Consider the following 15456-nt stretch of genomic DNA (forward strand, 5'->3'; position numbering starts at 1 on the left):
ATTGTGCTTGAAGGTGAATACCTGTCTAGCCTGATGGCGACCTATTATTTTACCAAGTGGGTGGAGGCAAATACCCATTAAGGTCTGTAAATGAAGATAATGTGCTTAACTCTAAATTCCCTTCTGTAAACCCAAATGAAAAGGGTGCTTGGAACCAAAAATTTATTTTCTTTTGTATGATACCCATCAATGACCAGACAGACTGGCGAGGCTACCTCCAAGGCGATGATGGACATCTTCAACACCCAAGGTTCTCGTACACAACAGCATCGTCCAGGCCTCCAGAGTACTCACTCTATCGCCTGCTGTACGGACGGGAGCCGCAGCTGTTTACTGAGGTAAACAATGCAATTATACATAAAATGATTGCCTATACTGTAGTATAAAAAAAATGTGTGATTGACTTAGTGTTTTTTCATTGCTGTTTTTGTATAACGTACATTGAGATCACTGATACTCCACCTGGTGTGGTGGAAGTTGTCAAACCAGATCAGAACGCCTTCGAGGACCTGAGGAGGATGTGGAGGTTTTTGACCACGTCAAAATTATTGTCTGCTGTTTATTTTCTGGCCTTCCAAGAGATATATAAGAGATGTATTTGTAATAACATGAAATAAAATTGCATTTATTTATTTTATCAATCAAGGTGAGACTGAACATGGACAAGGCTCTTGAGAAAAAGGAGAGCCACACCGAGGAGAATCAATTGGCTTGGAAGAAAGGAAAATGATACCTGGGAAAGCTTGATGCTATTTTTCTCCTCGCTGGGGTCACCATCCGTTAAGGTGAATATAAAATCTCAGATGATTACTATTTGTATTTGCTGCCTCATGGTGGGTGGCATCACCATGCTGTCAGCAGTACCAACACTGGCCCAGTGGTTTCTCCAAATAGTCAATCTCAAGGCTAACCACTGGGTCACATTAAGTAACCGCCACTTCCAGGTAGGTACTGTTAAGGTGAAGGACCATGCCCTACCAACCCCACTGACATAAACAATTTGACGGGTATCCTTTCTTTTCTGTCTTCCATTAACATTATTTCATGTTGAATCAAACATTTAAATTGAATCATTCAATAACTGTATTTTTACATACCTGATCATCCTTGAACCTGTGTGTTTGCTTGTTTACATCTGTCTCCTATCCGGTTCCCTTTACTCTGCTCCTTTTCTCAAGGACCTAGTGGTTCTGCCTAACACCCAGACCTGGATCCACCTGATGTCCTCCATTACCAACCACCCTCCAACTTTTCATTACATCAGCTACTGTTATTGTCATGTTGTCAATATCTGCTAAGAAAGAGCAAGACAAATATCATACTGGCCACATAATGTGAGCTGCACAAATTAGCTAAAAACACTAGCACTGTAAACCCTCAGAACAAAGAGGGCAGCAGCGCCTGGACTTTGCAGTTTCCCTCTTCGAGTCCACCTTCCAAGACTGACTACATGTTGAAAACAAGTGACAGGCTCCCATCCGCGCAGCACCCAAGTGACAAACTCCCATCCGCGCAGCACCCAAGTGACAACCTTCCATCCGCATAGCACCCACCTCCTCTCTATTCCACACACCAGAATTCAGTATTTCAGTCTTTGATTGCCATGTGAGTGAGTGTACAAGAAAATCAGAAAGTAAGTTGACACACATGTACCAACAATATATATTTTTAATGTATTTAAATCTAAAATATTGCTGGATTGGTTTTCACAGATGTTTCATAAGGTGTTCGTTATTGTAAATTGTTACATATCCCTTGATGGTATTTGTTCAACATTATGAATTGTGGTATAATAAGATATTCAACCACAAGGGTGTACTAATGAGGTAGGCTCCCAAAAAATGTCTGCAGCATTGAAGGTCCTCAAGAACAGTGGCCTCCATCATTCTTAAATTTAAGAAGTTTTGAACCACCAAGACTCTTCCCAGAGCTGGCCGCCCGGCCAAACTGAGCAATCGAGGGCGAAGGGCCTTGGTCAGGGAGGTGACCAAGAACCCGATAGTCACTCTGACAGAGCTCCAGAGTTCCTCTGTGGGAATGGGAAAACGTTCCAGAAGGACAACCAAAAAAATGGGGTATTGTGGGTATTAATCCAATTTAATCCATTTTAGAATAAGGCTGTAAATGTAACAAAATGTGGAAAAAGTCAAGGGGTCTGAATACTTTCTGAATGCACTGACTGATATAGTTCCAGTCCTCTAGGGCTGCACTGTCTCTGTTTTTTGTTCTTGGCTAATAGACGAATCAGAGACTGAGTTATAGAGGTGTTTGAGATCTCCCTAGCCAATCATTGACATTAAATGATCAACTACACCCTTTTTACACTACTGGGCCAAACGGAGACAAGTCGAGCTCTACTGGGCAGGCCAGGTTACAGATCCACCATAGTTGCTGGAACCGTACTAGAAACAACAACGTAAAAAATAAAACATCTGAGCCAGGACAGTTTGGTTTGGGTAGGCTTTACAGTGTAAGTCCGGTAAAAGAGTGAGGAAGAAACATGGATTGGAGTTGTACAACTGTGATAAAGGGCCCGTAAAGAGAACTAGGCCTAATCTTTTCTCTTCAATACTGACCATTAAGACATACAAATGTCAGTTAGTGTTACAGTCTCTCACACACACTGCTGATAGGCAGTGGACTGAAATAGGTGCCTGTTCTCATATTGGGTGCCGGTAGAAAATGTGAGGTTTCGGAACTCAGTTCCGGTGTGAAGTCAAGCACTGCTGATGGGACGATTTTCCTAATATTATTTATGGCCTGGCCCTGGTCCTAAAGTAACCCTAGGTTCTATACCCTTTTCGGTGGTGACAAGGAACCAGATAGGTACAGTATTTCTATAGGCAGGGTCACTGCATTGGATATAAAAGCAATCAGTTCTGACAGAAGCAAATTTGGTGGGTTTCTAGACGTTGTACTCATGTTTACCCTTGAGCTAGGCCCCTAAAATTGCTCCAGGGGCACCGCAATGTGGTTGACCGTGGCTTCCAAACCCTTGGGGTGTTTATGTGTGTGTTTCTGTGGAGGTTGGGCTAGGGCAGGGTAGCCAATTCGGGCTCTGGAGAGTTGCAAGGTGTACAGATTTTTGTTGAGGTTGGTGGGCCAGGGGTTGATTTTGGGCTGGGAATCCCTATTTCTCTGTGTCACTTCTGCCATAAACACACAAATGCACACTTACTGATGTAAATAATGTATATGTTCTCTCTCTGTCTTTCCCTGGTTGTTGTTGTTGATTCAGGTTTACATATGTGTCAGATGGAGGCCCTGTGCATCTCCACCTAGAGATGCACCTTCAAATCAAATGTATTTGTCACATACACATGGTTAGCAGAATTTAATGTGAGTGTAGCGAAATGGTTGTGCTTCTTGTTCCGACAATGCAGTAATAACCAACGAGTAATCTAACCTAATAATTCCAAAACTACTACCTTATACACACAAGTGTAAAGGGATAAAGAATATGTACATAAAGATACATGAATGAGTGATGGTACAGAACGGCATAGGCAAGATGCAGTAGATGGTATCGAGTACAGTATATACATATGAGATGAGTAATGTAGAGTATGTAAACAGTGGCATAGTTTAAAGTGGCTAGTGATACATGTATTACATAAAGATGCAGTAGATGATATAGAGTACAGTATATACATATGAGATGAGTAATGTAGGGTATGTAAACATTACATTAAGTAGCATTGTTTAAAGTGGCTAGTGATATATTTTCCATCAATTTCCATCAATTCCCATTATTAAAGTGGGTCCTTCTGTGGCTCAGTTGGTAGAGCATGGTGCTTGTAACGCCAGGGTAGTGGGTTCAATTCCCGGGACCACCCATACGTAGAATGTATGCACACATGACTGTAAGTCGCTTTGGATAAAAGCGTCAGCTAAATGGCATATATTATTATTATTATTATAAAGTGGCTGGAGTTGAGTCAGTGTGTTGGCAGCAGCCACTCAATGTTAGTGGTGGCTGTTTAACAGTCTGATGGCCTTGAGATAGAAGCTGTTTTTCAGTCTCTCAGTCCCTGCTTTGATGCACCTCTACGGACCTCGCCTTCTGGATGATAGCGGGGTCAACAGGCAGTGGCTCGGGTGGTTCTTGTCCTTGATGATCTTTATGGCCTTCCTGTGACATCGGGTGGTGCAGGTTTCCTGGAGGGCAGGTAGTTTGCCCCCGGTGATGCGTTGTGCAGACCTCACTACCCTCTGGAGAGCCTTACGGTTGTGGGCGGAGCAGTTGCCGTACCAGGCGGTGATACAGCCCGCCAGGATGCTCTCAATTGTGCATCTGTAGAAGTTTGTGTGCTTTTGGTGACAAGCCAAATTTCTTCAGCCTCCTGAGGTTGAAGAGGCGCTGCTGCGCCTTCTTCACGATGCTGTCTGTGTGGGTGGACCTATTCAGTTTGTCTGTGATGTGTACGCCGAGGAACTTAACTTACTACCCTCTCCACTACTGTCCCATTGATGTGGATAGAGGGGTGCTCCCTCTGCTGTTTCCTGAAGTCCACAATCATCTCCTTAGTTTTGTTGACGTTGAGTGTGAGGTTATTTTCCTGACACCACACTCCGAGGGCCCTCACCTCCTCCATGTAGGCCGTCTCGTCGTTGTTGGTAATCAAGCCTACCACTGTAGTGTCGTCTGCAAACTTGATGATTGAGCTGGAGGTGTGCGTGGCCACGCAGTCGTGGAGACGCACCAAGAGATGCACCTTCACCACATGGGACAGGTAGGCTGAGAATAATGTACAATGTAGGGAGTACAGTAGATGTACACTTTGCATGTACTGTACAGCAGTGGTGGGCAGTCTCACCCTGCAAGATCTGGTTTATGATTGCAGTATTTAGTAGTGTTCCAGCACAGGCAATACCCAGACTACGGGAAGTTGAGTAGTAGAATCAAGTGTGCTACTGCTTGGCTGGAAAAAAAGCCTGCACTCACACAGGCCCTTGTTGATCACCAGGACTGAATAATTACAGTATGCGTGTACCTGTTGATATCCCACCCCACACCTCTCTCTTTCTTTTTCTACATCTCTCTTACACACACACACATGAAAACGGGAGTTCCCTTTCACAACTTCATCAGCTGGCAGGAGCTGAGCGCAGCAGAACTGATGAGGTCCTGGAACAACTGCACCATGATGGGTCGGTCTGGGGTCACTGGGGTCATACAGTAGTTTAGCAGACCCTAGCTCTAATTATGATAATACAGTTGAGTGGCCTCTATCTTTGGACTTTGATTATTAGTAATGATAACAATAAATAGACTTTCTTTGATTTTGCTAACCCAAACGAAATGTGCCAAATGTGTTGTAACTACCAAAGCAAATAACATTACGTTAAAACATTGATTTGTATTTGCTGTTGTTTGTACTTCATGTCCAGAAATAAGTGCTTCCAGGTGGCAAGCCTATTTTAATTAAGATTGAAATTAAATCTATTTTAATCCCACTTTGTAACACAATAAAATGTGAAGAAATGCAAGGGCTCTAAATACTTATGCAAGGCACTGTATATCTCGTAACGTATGAATTGTGTGTGTATCTTTAAGCTTTATTTATGATAAGGACGGTGGCACACACTCCAGGGAAATTCACATATTTTCTATCTTTTATTTATTTTTAAGTCTAAATCTTAACCAAACAGAAGCCAGATCCCAGCAATTTCGCTATTGTCAAGCACTCTACTCCAAATCCGTATCTTTAAAACAATAGTATGTGTTACGATTGTCAACATGTCAGTAGTGTGTGTTATCATGTTAATTATTCATTTTCACAAGGTTTAGCTTAATCTTAGTCTACTACACACAGTTTTGTCAATCCTATTGATTCATCATTGTTTCTTCTGAAATTCCTCAGGCACGCTGCAAAACAGTAAAGAGGGAATATGAGCAAATTATGAAAGAGAACGTTATTGGACAATGTTGCAGATGAAAACAACCTTTTTAGTTAACATCTGGTGCCATGTATGTTAAAATATATAGTAGTATACTGTATAATATAATATATGCAATTTAGCAGATGTTTTTATCCAAAGCAACTTAATGTCATGCATGCATACATTAAGTATGGGTGGTCCCGGGAATCAAACCCACTATCCTGGCGTAGCAAGCGCCATGATCTACCATTGGAGTCCCTGTCAAATACATTTGTACCTCATCTCTATACAATTCCAGATTTAGTCCATGCCATAGACTACTCTAATGCCAGTTTAATTACTGTGTATCAGGGTAAGGTCATTGCATTTCAATTAGGTCAATCAAGGAAGTAAACTGAAATTACAATTCACATTTTTTCTAATAGAGAAGCAATGAATGTTTGTTTACTTACTGTGTGTGTGCTGGAGTGAATTCCTCTGCTTTCTGCCTTTCTCCATCCTCCCCCAAGTACTGAACACTGGTGAGTCACATGATACTGGTCACATGACTCACATGATGCCCCCAGTCAAGAATGTAGTCAGTCATAAGTGAGAAATCAGTGTAGAAAAAGCCACACAATGGCAGTTAGAATCCAAAAAGAAGAAGAAGAAGAAGTTTCAATCACATATGGTCTATTTGTTCTCCCCTCCTCTCCCTTATATCAAGTTACAGCGATAAATTATTCGATGTTTATTATTATAGTGTCATGTAATACCTATTTATTCGTACATGATCTCCTCTTCACCCTTCTGCTTCACCAGTCACCACTTTGCCTTGACAGATCCCTCTATCTTTGGAGAATTGATCCCTATTATGTCTGTTGTGAGTATCTCATCAATACATCATCATCCCCACATCTTGGAATGAGTCTGTTATCTTTATGGGATTAAGGTAGCTTCGTTTTGTCTGTGTAATCAGCCATGCTAGGTCAGTGGAGCTTCAGGTTATTTTGTGTGTATATCTTTGTGTGTGTATTACCTTTTGTGTGTAAAACTGCTTAATTCTAAGCATAAGCCATTTATTGCGTGTTTATATATACAGGCGAAGATGGAGAGGAAAAAAATAATACATCTATAACTGAGGCTTGAATGCAAAATAAAGATGCTTATTTGGACATCATGGGGCCCAAAGAATCATAGTGCAAGACAGAGCATAAATGAAAGATCTCAGGCCATCCTCAGTGTAAATGGTCAGCACACACACCTGGCTTCTATTTCAAGAACAATTAGATTTGTCAAGCAAGAAAATACATCAGAAAATCTATAAATCAGTACCTGGTACGATCGAATGTATGATCTAGATTATATAGAAAAGCGGACAGAAAAATATAATAAATGATTGCTTTTTCATATAGCATGTGAACATTTCGCCAGAATAAATAACATAGAAGAGTAGGGAGCCTAGAGAGACCACTATGTATATACACACAGGTAATATAAACATGCACTAACTGACTGATACATAAGATGAATGTGGATAGGAGGTGATATTTTGAAGCAGTATAATAGCAATTGATATGTTTGTTACAACGTGGGCATTTGGACATTGGTTTATGGACTCAAGGTAAATATTTAACTGATAAAGACACACTGTGATATTATCTTAGCTGTTGTTGTTAAGCAAAGTATGTGTTTCAATGAACACTTATATTTTCTGCATTAATCACTGGTTGATAGAACCCTTAAAGTGACAGTTCACCCCAAAATCAAAGTTAGTTATACTATTGGATTGCGTCAATTCCATGCCATTTATTTGGGTTTTATGGGTGTTATGTGGGGCTCTACAACAGTCAGTTTTCAGTTTAAGTTTAGGCTTTTTTTAAATGATTTTTTAAACCCTTATTTTACCAGGTAAGTTGACTGAGAACACAGCAGCAACCTGGGGAATAGTTACAACGGAGAGGGGGGTGGGGGTGAATGAGCCATTGGAAGCTGGGGAGGATTAGGTGGTACAGTGGCTTTCAAAAGTATTCACCCCCTTGGCATTTTTCCTATTTTGTTGCCTTACAACCTGGAATTTAAAAAAAAAATTGGGGGGGGGGGTGGCGTTTGTATCATTTGATCTACACAACATACCTACCACTTTGAAGATGCAAAATATGTTTTATTGTGAAACAAACAAAAAATAAGATAACTTGAGCGTGCATAACTATTCATCCCCGCCCGCCCCCCAAATTCAATACTTTGTAGAGACACTTTTTGCAGCAATTACAATTGCAAGTGTCCCTATAAGCTTGGCACATCTAGCCACTGGGATTTTTCCTCATTCTTCAAGGCAAAATTGCTCCAGCTCTTTCAAGTTGGATGGGTTCCGCTGGTGTACAGCAATCTTTAAATCATACCACAGATTCACAGTTGGATTGAGGTCTGGGTTTTGACTAGGCCATTCCAAGACATTTACATGTTTCCCCTTAAACCACTCAAGTGTTGCTTTAGCAGTATGCTTAGGGTCATTGTTCTGCTGGAAGGTGAACTCCCATCCCAGTCTCAAATCTCTGGAAGACTGAAACAGGTTTTCCTCAAGAATGGCCATGTATTTAACTCCATCCATCATTCCTTTAATTCTGACCAGTGTCCACATGATGCTGCCACCGCCATGCTTCACTGGGGCGGGATGGTGTTCTCGGGGTGATGGGAGGTGTTGAGTTTGCGCCAGACATAGTGTTTTCCTTGATGGCCAAAACTCTCAATTTCAGTCACATCTGGCCAGAGTACCCTTTTCCATATGTTCGGGGAGTCTCCCACATGTCTTTTGTCGAACACCAAATGTGTTTGCTTATTTTTTTCTTTAAGCAATGGCTTTTTTTCTGGACACTCTTCCATTAAGCCCAGCACTGCAGAGTGTACGGCTTAAAGTGGTCCTATGGACAGATACTCCAATCTCCGCTGTGGAGCTTTGCAGCTCCTTCAGGGTTATCTTTGGTCTCTTTGTTGCCTCTCTGATTATTTCCCTCCTTGCCTGGTCTGTGAGTTTTGGTGGGCAGCCCTCTCTTGGCAGGTTTGTTGTGGTGCCTTATTCTTTCTATTTTTTTATATTGGATTTAATGGTGCTCCGTGGGATGTTCGAAGTTTCTGATATTTTTTTATAACCCAACCCTGATCTGTACTTTTCCACACCTTTGTTCCTAACCTGTTTGGAGAGCTCCTTGGTCTTCATGGTGCCGCTTACTTGGTGGTGCCCTTTGCTTAATCGTGTTGCAGACTCTGGGGCGTTTCTGAACAGGTGTATATATACTGAGATCATGTGACAGATCATGTGACACTTAGATTGCACACAGATTGACTTTATTTAACTAATTATGTGACTGAAGCGAATTGGTTGCACCAGATCTCATTTGGGGGCTTCATAGCAAAGGGGGTGAATACATATGCACTTTTCTGTTTAGATTTTTTTTTTAACATTTCACTTCACCAATTTGGACTATTTTGTGTATGTCCATTACATGAAATACAAATAAAAGTCCATTTAAATTACAGGTTGTAATGCAACAAAATAGGAAAAACACCAAGAGGGATGAATAATTTTGCAAGGCACTGTACTTATCAACCATCAGTGAGATGGATGTTCTATACAGAGGCCTTCCATTCTTGGTGCTGTTGCACCTACAGTGCCTTGCAAAAGTATTCATTTCAGGCTTCAAACATAAAGATATAAAACTGTATTTTTTTGTGAAGAATCAACAACAAGTGGGACACAATCATGAAGTGGAACGACATTTATTGGATATTTCTAACTTTTTTAACAAATCAAAAACTGAAAAATTGGGCGTGCAAAATTATTCAGCCCCTTTACTGTCAGTGCAGCAAACTCTCTCCAGAAGTTCAGTGAGGATCTCTGAATGATCCAATGTTGACCTAAATGACTAATGATGATAAATACAATCCACCTGTGTGTAAATGCACCTGCACTGTGATAGTCTCAGAGGTCTGTTAAAACCGCAGAGAGCATCATGAAGAACAAGGAACACACCAGGCAGGTCCGAGATACTGTTGTGAAGAAGTTTAAAGCCGGATTTGGATAAAAAAACATTTCCCAAGCTTTAAACATTCCAAGGAGCACTGTGCAAGCGATAATATTGAAATGGAAGGAGTATCAGACCACTGCAAATCTACCAAGACCTGGCCGTCCCTCTAAACTTTCAGCTCATACAAGGAGAAGACTGATCAGAGATGCAGCCAAGAGGCCCATGATCACTCTGGATGAACTGCAGAGATCTACAGCTGAGGTGGGAGACTCTGTCCATAGGACAACAATCAGTCGTATATTGCACAAATCTGGCCTTTATGGAAGAGTGGCAAGAAGAAAGACATTTCTTAAAGATATCCATAAAAAGTGTTGTTTAAAGTTTGCCACAAGCCACCTGGGAGACATACCAAACATGTGGAAGAAGGTGCTCTGGTCAGATGAAACCAAAATTGAACTTTTTGGCAACAATGCAAAACGTTATGTTTGGCGTAAAAGCAACACAGCTCATCACTCTGAACACACCATCCCCACTGTCAAACATGGTGGTGGCAGCATCATGGTTTGTGCCTGCTTTTCTTCAGCAGGGACAGGGAAGATGGTTAAAATTGATGGGAAGATGGATGGAGCCAAATACAGGACCATTCTGGAAGAAAACCTGATGGAGTCTGCAAAAGACCTGAGACTGGGACGGAGATTTGTCTTCCAACAAGACAATGATCCAAAACATAAAGCAAAATCTACATGGAATGGTTCAAAAATAAACATATCCAGGTGTTAGAATGGCCAAGTCAAAGTCCAGACCTGAATCCAATAGAGAATCTGTGGAAAGAACTGAAAACTGCTGTTCACAAATGCTCTCCATCCAACCTCACTGAGCTCGAGCTGTTTTGCAAGGAGAATGGGAAAAAATTTCAGTCTCTCGATGTGCAAAACTGATAGAGACATACCCCAAGCGACTTACAGCTGTAATCGCAGCAAAGGTGGCGCTACAAAGTATTAACTTAAGGGGGCTGAATAATTTTGCACACCCAATTTTTCAGTTTTTGATTTGTTAAAAAAGTTTGAAATATCCAATAAATGTCGTTCCACTTCATGATTGTGTCCCACTTGTTGTTGATTCTTCACAAAAAAAATACAGTTTTATATCTTTATGTTTGAAGCCTGAAATGTGGCAAAAGGTCGCAAAGTTCAAGGGGGCCGAATACTTTCGCAAGGCACTGTAATTGAAGCCTTATGTTGTAAATGCTAGCTTTCAGCTTGCTTGTGTATACGGTTGTATACCACAGTTGAAATTCTGTGTTACACTGTTGGGTAATTATATTCTGTTGCATCCTGTGGTGGATACAAAGATGTCCCAGGGACTCATCTGAACTAAGTTAAATGATGAGTTATCCAACTCTTTGGACTCTTTGGTACAGCCTCTCCCATAGATCGTTTGGTGACCCTTTACGAAAACGAAAAAGAACATTGGGTTGCGGATGTAACCTTGGTTCTCTGAGTAGAGTAACGGGTCGCCAAGCTTTCATCTCGTTCCACCACCTCCTTGGAGTTTGAGTGAAGTAATGGATCGTATGTCATGCCACACCACCTTTAATAGTGACAGGTCATGTGGGTACACTAAGGGTGTGGCGTGACTGTAAACATGTTTGATATTAAGCATCTCAATCACGTTCCCATAGGTCTTTTGGCAGTCCGTGGATTGCCATTGCAATGGACAGATGAATTGTGAACAAATGAACTGTATTCTTGCTATCATTTTGCTGGTATGAGAAAGAGGGGAAACTAATTGGGCACAAAGAGAAGGGCTCTGCAGACTACGAAAGGATTGTGTGTGATGTGGAATACTCATACACTGTACTGCTCTCTGTACTAATTTCTTGCATCAATACACACAGTTCTCACACTATCTTCTTGCATAATCTCCCCCTACACAGAAGCACCCACTTGCCATCTCCCAGTCTTTCTCACACACGCACACACCACCTATTCTAACACGTATTCACAGTTTCTCATTTCTCTACCTTTGCACTTCCTCTCTCTCACTCTCTTGCTCACTCACTCAGTCACTCACACACACTCTCTATCTCTCTCTCTCTCTTGCTCTCTATCCTTTCTCTCTCACACACATGCACACTCACAGAGAGAGAGAGAAAGAGAGAGAGAGAGAGGTCCTGTTTGCCTGTGGGCTTGGCAGTGGGCTGATTTCACAAGGGAAATGTGTTCGAATGAGATAGAGACGGGCCTGGCCTATGAATCAACACACTTTGTGCTCACACCAATCAGACTATGGCAAAACATATTTATTGTGTGTGAATGCATTTGCTTAAGTGTGTATTTCGTGTACTTCTAACAGACCTAGTGTGTCTGTCATTTTGATATAAAAAATGTGTGGGTGTGTATGTGTGTGTATGTTTGTGATTGTGTGGGTATGTGTGTTGTATTGTACAGACTCTTAGAAAAAAAACATTACTTATAGAATCAAAAAGGGTTCTATATCACTTGCTTCATGTATGGAACCCCAAAAAGTTATATATAAAACTATTTTATAGAGTTCTTTATAACTCAGTCAATATTCACATCATAAGAAGGAATTACCCTTGACCATGACCACACATTTGGGAAAATAAACATTCTTTCCCATTGAACCTATTGTAAAAGAGCCAACTTCGTTGTCGATTTTTAGTTATACAGAAATAACAAAACAATGCCTGAAAAGCTACGGTGTTGTTCAATGTACATGTAACCAAGTCCAAAACCCTATGGTTCTCAATGCTCCCACGTAGGAAAAAAGAGCCTGTGAGTAGAGCCCTGTGGCAGGCTATTCGGTGTGGGAGAGTGGGAAATGAGTGGACCTGGTGTCCAAATAGCTACTGTATGGAAAATATTTCATCACAGGTATGACATATAACTTGTTTAGTAAAGTCGTAACTTCACTCACTACTTGTAACTGTATAGTCTGTTTGTTTGTGTTTGTCTTGGCTGGCTTAATGTTCCGGTCGGTACTAGCACTCACTCGCTCATGTCAATCTTTGTACCTATTCTGTCTGTCTGAGTATGGGTTGTTGCCTGGCTTGTTCCTGAGAAGAAGAAGAACATCTCCAGAAGTAAGCATGAGTTAATTTGCCAAAATGAAGACCTGCAGACACATCACATTTGGGAAGTATTCAGACCGCTTGACCTTTTCCACATTTTGTTACATTACAGCCTTATTCTAAAATCGATTAAATTCATTTTTTCTTCATCAATCTACACACAATACCCAATAATGACATAGCGAAAACTGGTTTTTAGAAATGTTTACAAATTTATATAATTCTGACTCCATTCTGAAATACTGAAATACAAGTAATAATTAGCTAATTGCCAATGTCACGATGGGTCTTTAGCTCTATTTGGCATATTTCATAATAAAAAAAAACATTTATTTATAAGAGTTAGCTAGCTAGCTTGTAAAGTGTCTCATTAAGTAGGCTAGCTAGCTCACAAACGGTGCTCAAATTCTAATTAAACCTTATCTAGCCTATGTCACACCCTGACCATAGTTTGCTTTGTATGTTTGTATGTTTTGTTTGGTCAGGGTGTGATCTGAGTGGGCTTTCTATGTTGGATGTCTAGTTTGTCTGTTTCTGTCTTTGGGCCTGATATGGTTCTCAATAAGAGGCAGGTGTTAGTCATTGTCTCTGATTGGGAACCATATTTAGGTAGCCTGTTTTGTGTTGGGTTTTGTGGGTGGTTGTCTCCTGTGTCAGTGTTTGTACCACACGGGACTGTTTCGGGTTTTCACGTTTCTTGTTTTGTAGTTTATTCATGTATAGTTTCATTATTAAAGAACCATGAATTATAACCACGCTGCATTTTGGTCCGCCTCTCCTTCCCAGGAATAATCCCGTTACAGCCTAGCTATAGTTTATCAGACTTTGGCTTCATATATTTGAATTAAATAATCCATTTTGCTTACCTTAATAAATTGAAGGTAAGCAAAAGTATGTGCTTATTGGTACACTATTTGCAAGTTCAACCATCGTCCTGCATCGTCATGCAGGAATGGCAGTTGTTTTTTTAATCAGAATGGCAGTTGTTTTTTTAATCAGAATGGCAGTTCAATTTTGAATGGCTCAAAGGGTTTTATATATACAAAAAGTTTTTATCTAAAAGTGTAAGATTTTAATAAACACATGATTTCCTTTTGTTTCTAGCTAGCATTTAGCTTGCAACAGCCAAGTTTGTATGAAGCTTGCTGTTTGCCACTCCAACCTCGGAGTTAACTGTAATTTCAGAGTTTGATGTGACTGGGTTTGTTTTTATTAGCTATTGTTAAAATCTACATTACACTCTGGGTTAGGGATAGAACCCTCAAGGTTCTATGCCTTCACCGGGTACATACTGTATATATAACCTTTTTTAGCAAAGGGTTATTTAATGATTGTCCAATGAACTGAAAGGTTATACATAGAACACCAAAGAGTGTACTATATGCTGTATAGTATGAACAAGTTCTGGTGGAACTGCAACAAATTCATTCTGACAGCAGGAACTGAATGGATTTCAACCTCCACTCCAGCCCCTCCCACGGTCCTATCTATCCACCAAACACTAAATCAATGGATGTTATATAACTCTCTCTCTTTCTCTCTCTCTCACACACACACACACATACACAAACTGTGCTCTGTCATTGTGCATCAATGCGTGCGTGGGTGTTGTGTGTGGGGCTTTAGGTGATTATTTCTATAGCTTTACTTCACTCTCCCTCGGGTCCACAAATCCTATGTTTTGAGGAAATTCTGTATTCTCTCTTTCTATCATCTTTCTCTCCCTCTTGCTCAGTTTGCTGGCATTGCATTTCAGTGATGCTGTACCTCCATGGCAACCACGATTGTTAAAAGCCCAAAATATCTGTTGAGCTAATTATATCATGGGTGGGTCTAATCCTGAATGCTGATTGGTTAAAACCGCATTCCAGCCTGTGTCTATTCCACAAGTTACCACCGACCTAAATCTATTATGTTAAAATACCTATTTACTCTGTTCCATCTGACTGTGCAATCCACTGTCTCATCAGCCCAGCCAAGCAATTTATAAACTTGATTTACAATTTAAACAATGCAGTTAAGAAAAAATAAGTGTTAAGGAAAAAATAGATAAATAAAAAATAACAGTAACATATAACTAAAGAGCAGCAACATAACAATAGCGAAGCTATATACAGGAGGTACAGGTACAGAGTTAATGTGTGGGGGCACCGGTTAGTCAAGGTAATTGAGATAATATGTACATGTAGATAGAGTTAAAGTGACTATGCATAGATAATAAACAAAGAATAGCAGCAGCATAAAAGAGGGGGGGGGGTGCAATGCAAATAGTCTAGGTAGCCATTTGATTAGCTGTTCAGGAGTCTTATGGCTTGGGGGTAGAAGCTGTTAAGAGGTCTTTTGGACCTAGACTTGGCACTCCGGTACTGCTTGCCGTGTGGTAACAGAGAGAACAGTCTATGACTAGGACATTATCCCAGAAATCGGCCATGGAAAGCGTGATCCCACAGTCACCTGGAACAGCTGATGCTCTCA

The sequence above is a fragment of the Oncorhynchus keta genome, chromosome 23, assembly GCF_023373465.1.
Source record: "Oncorhynchus keta strain PuntledgeMale-10-30-2019 chromosome 23, Oket_V2, whole genome shotgun sequence".
Classification (NCBI taxonomy): Eukaryota; Metazoa; Chordata; class Actinopteri; order Salmoniformes; family Salmonidae; genus Oncorhynchus; species Oncorhynchus keta.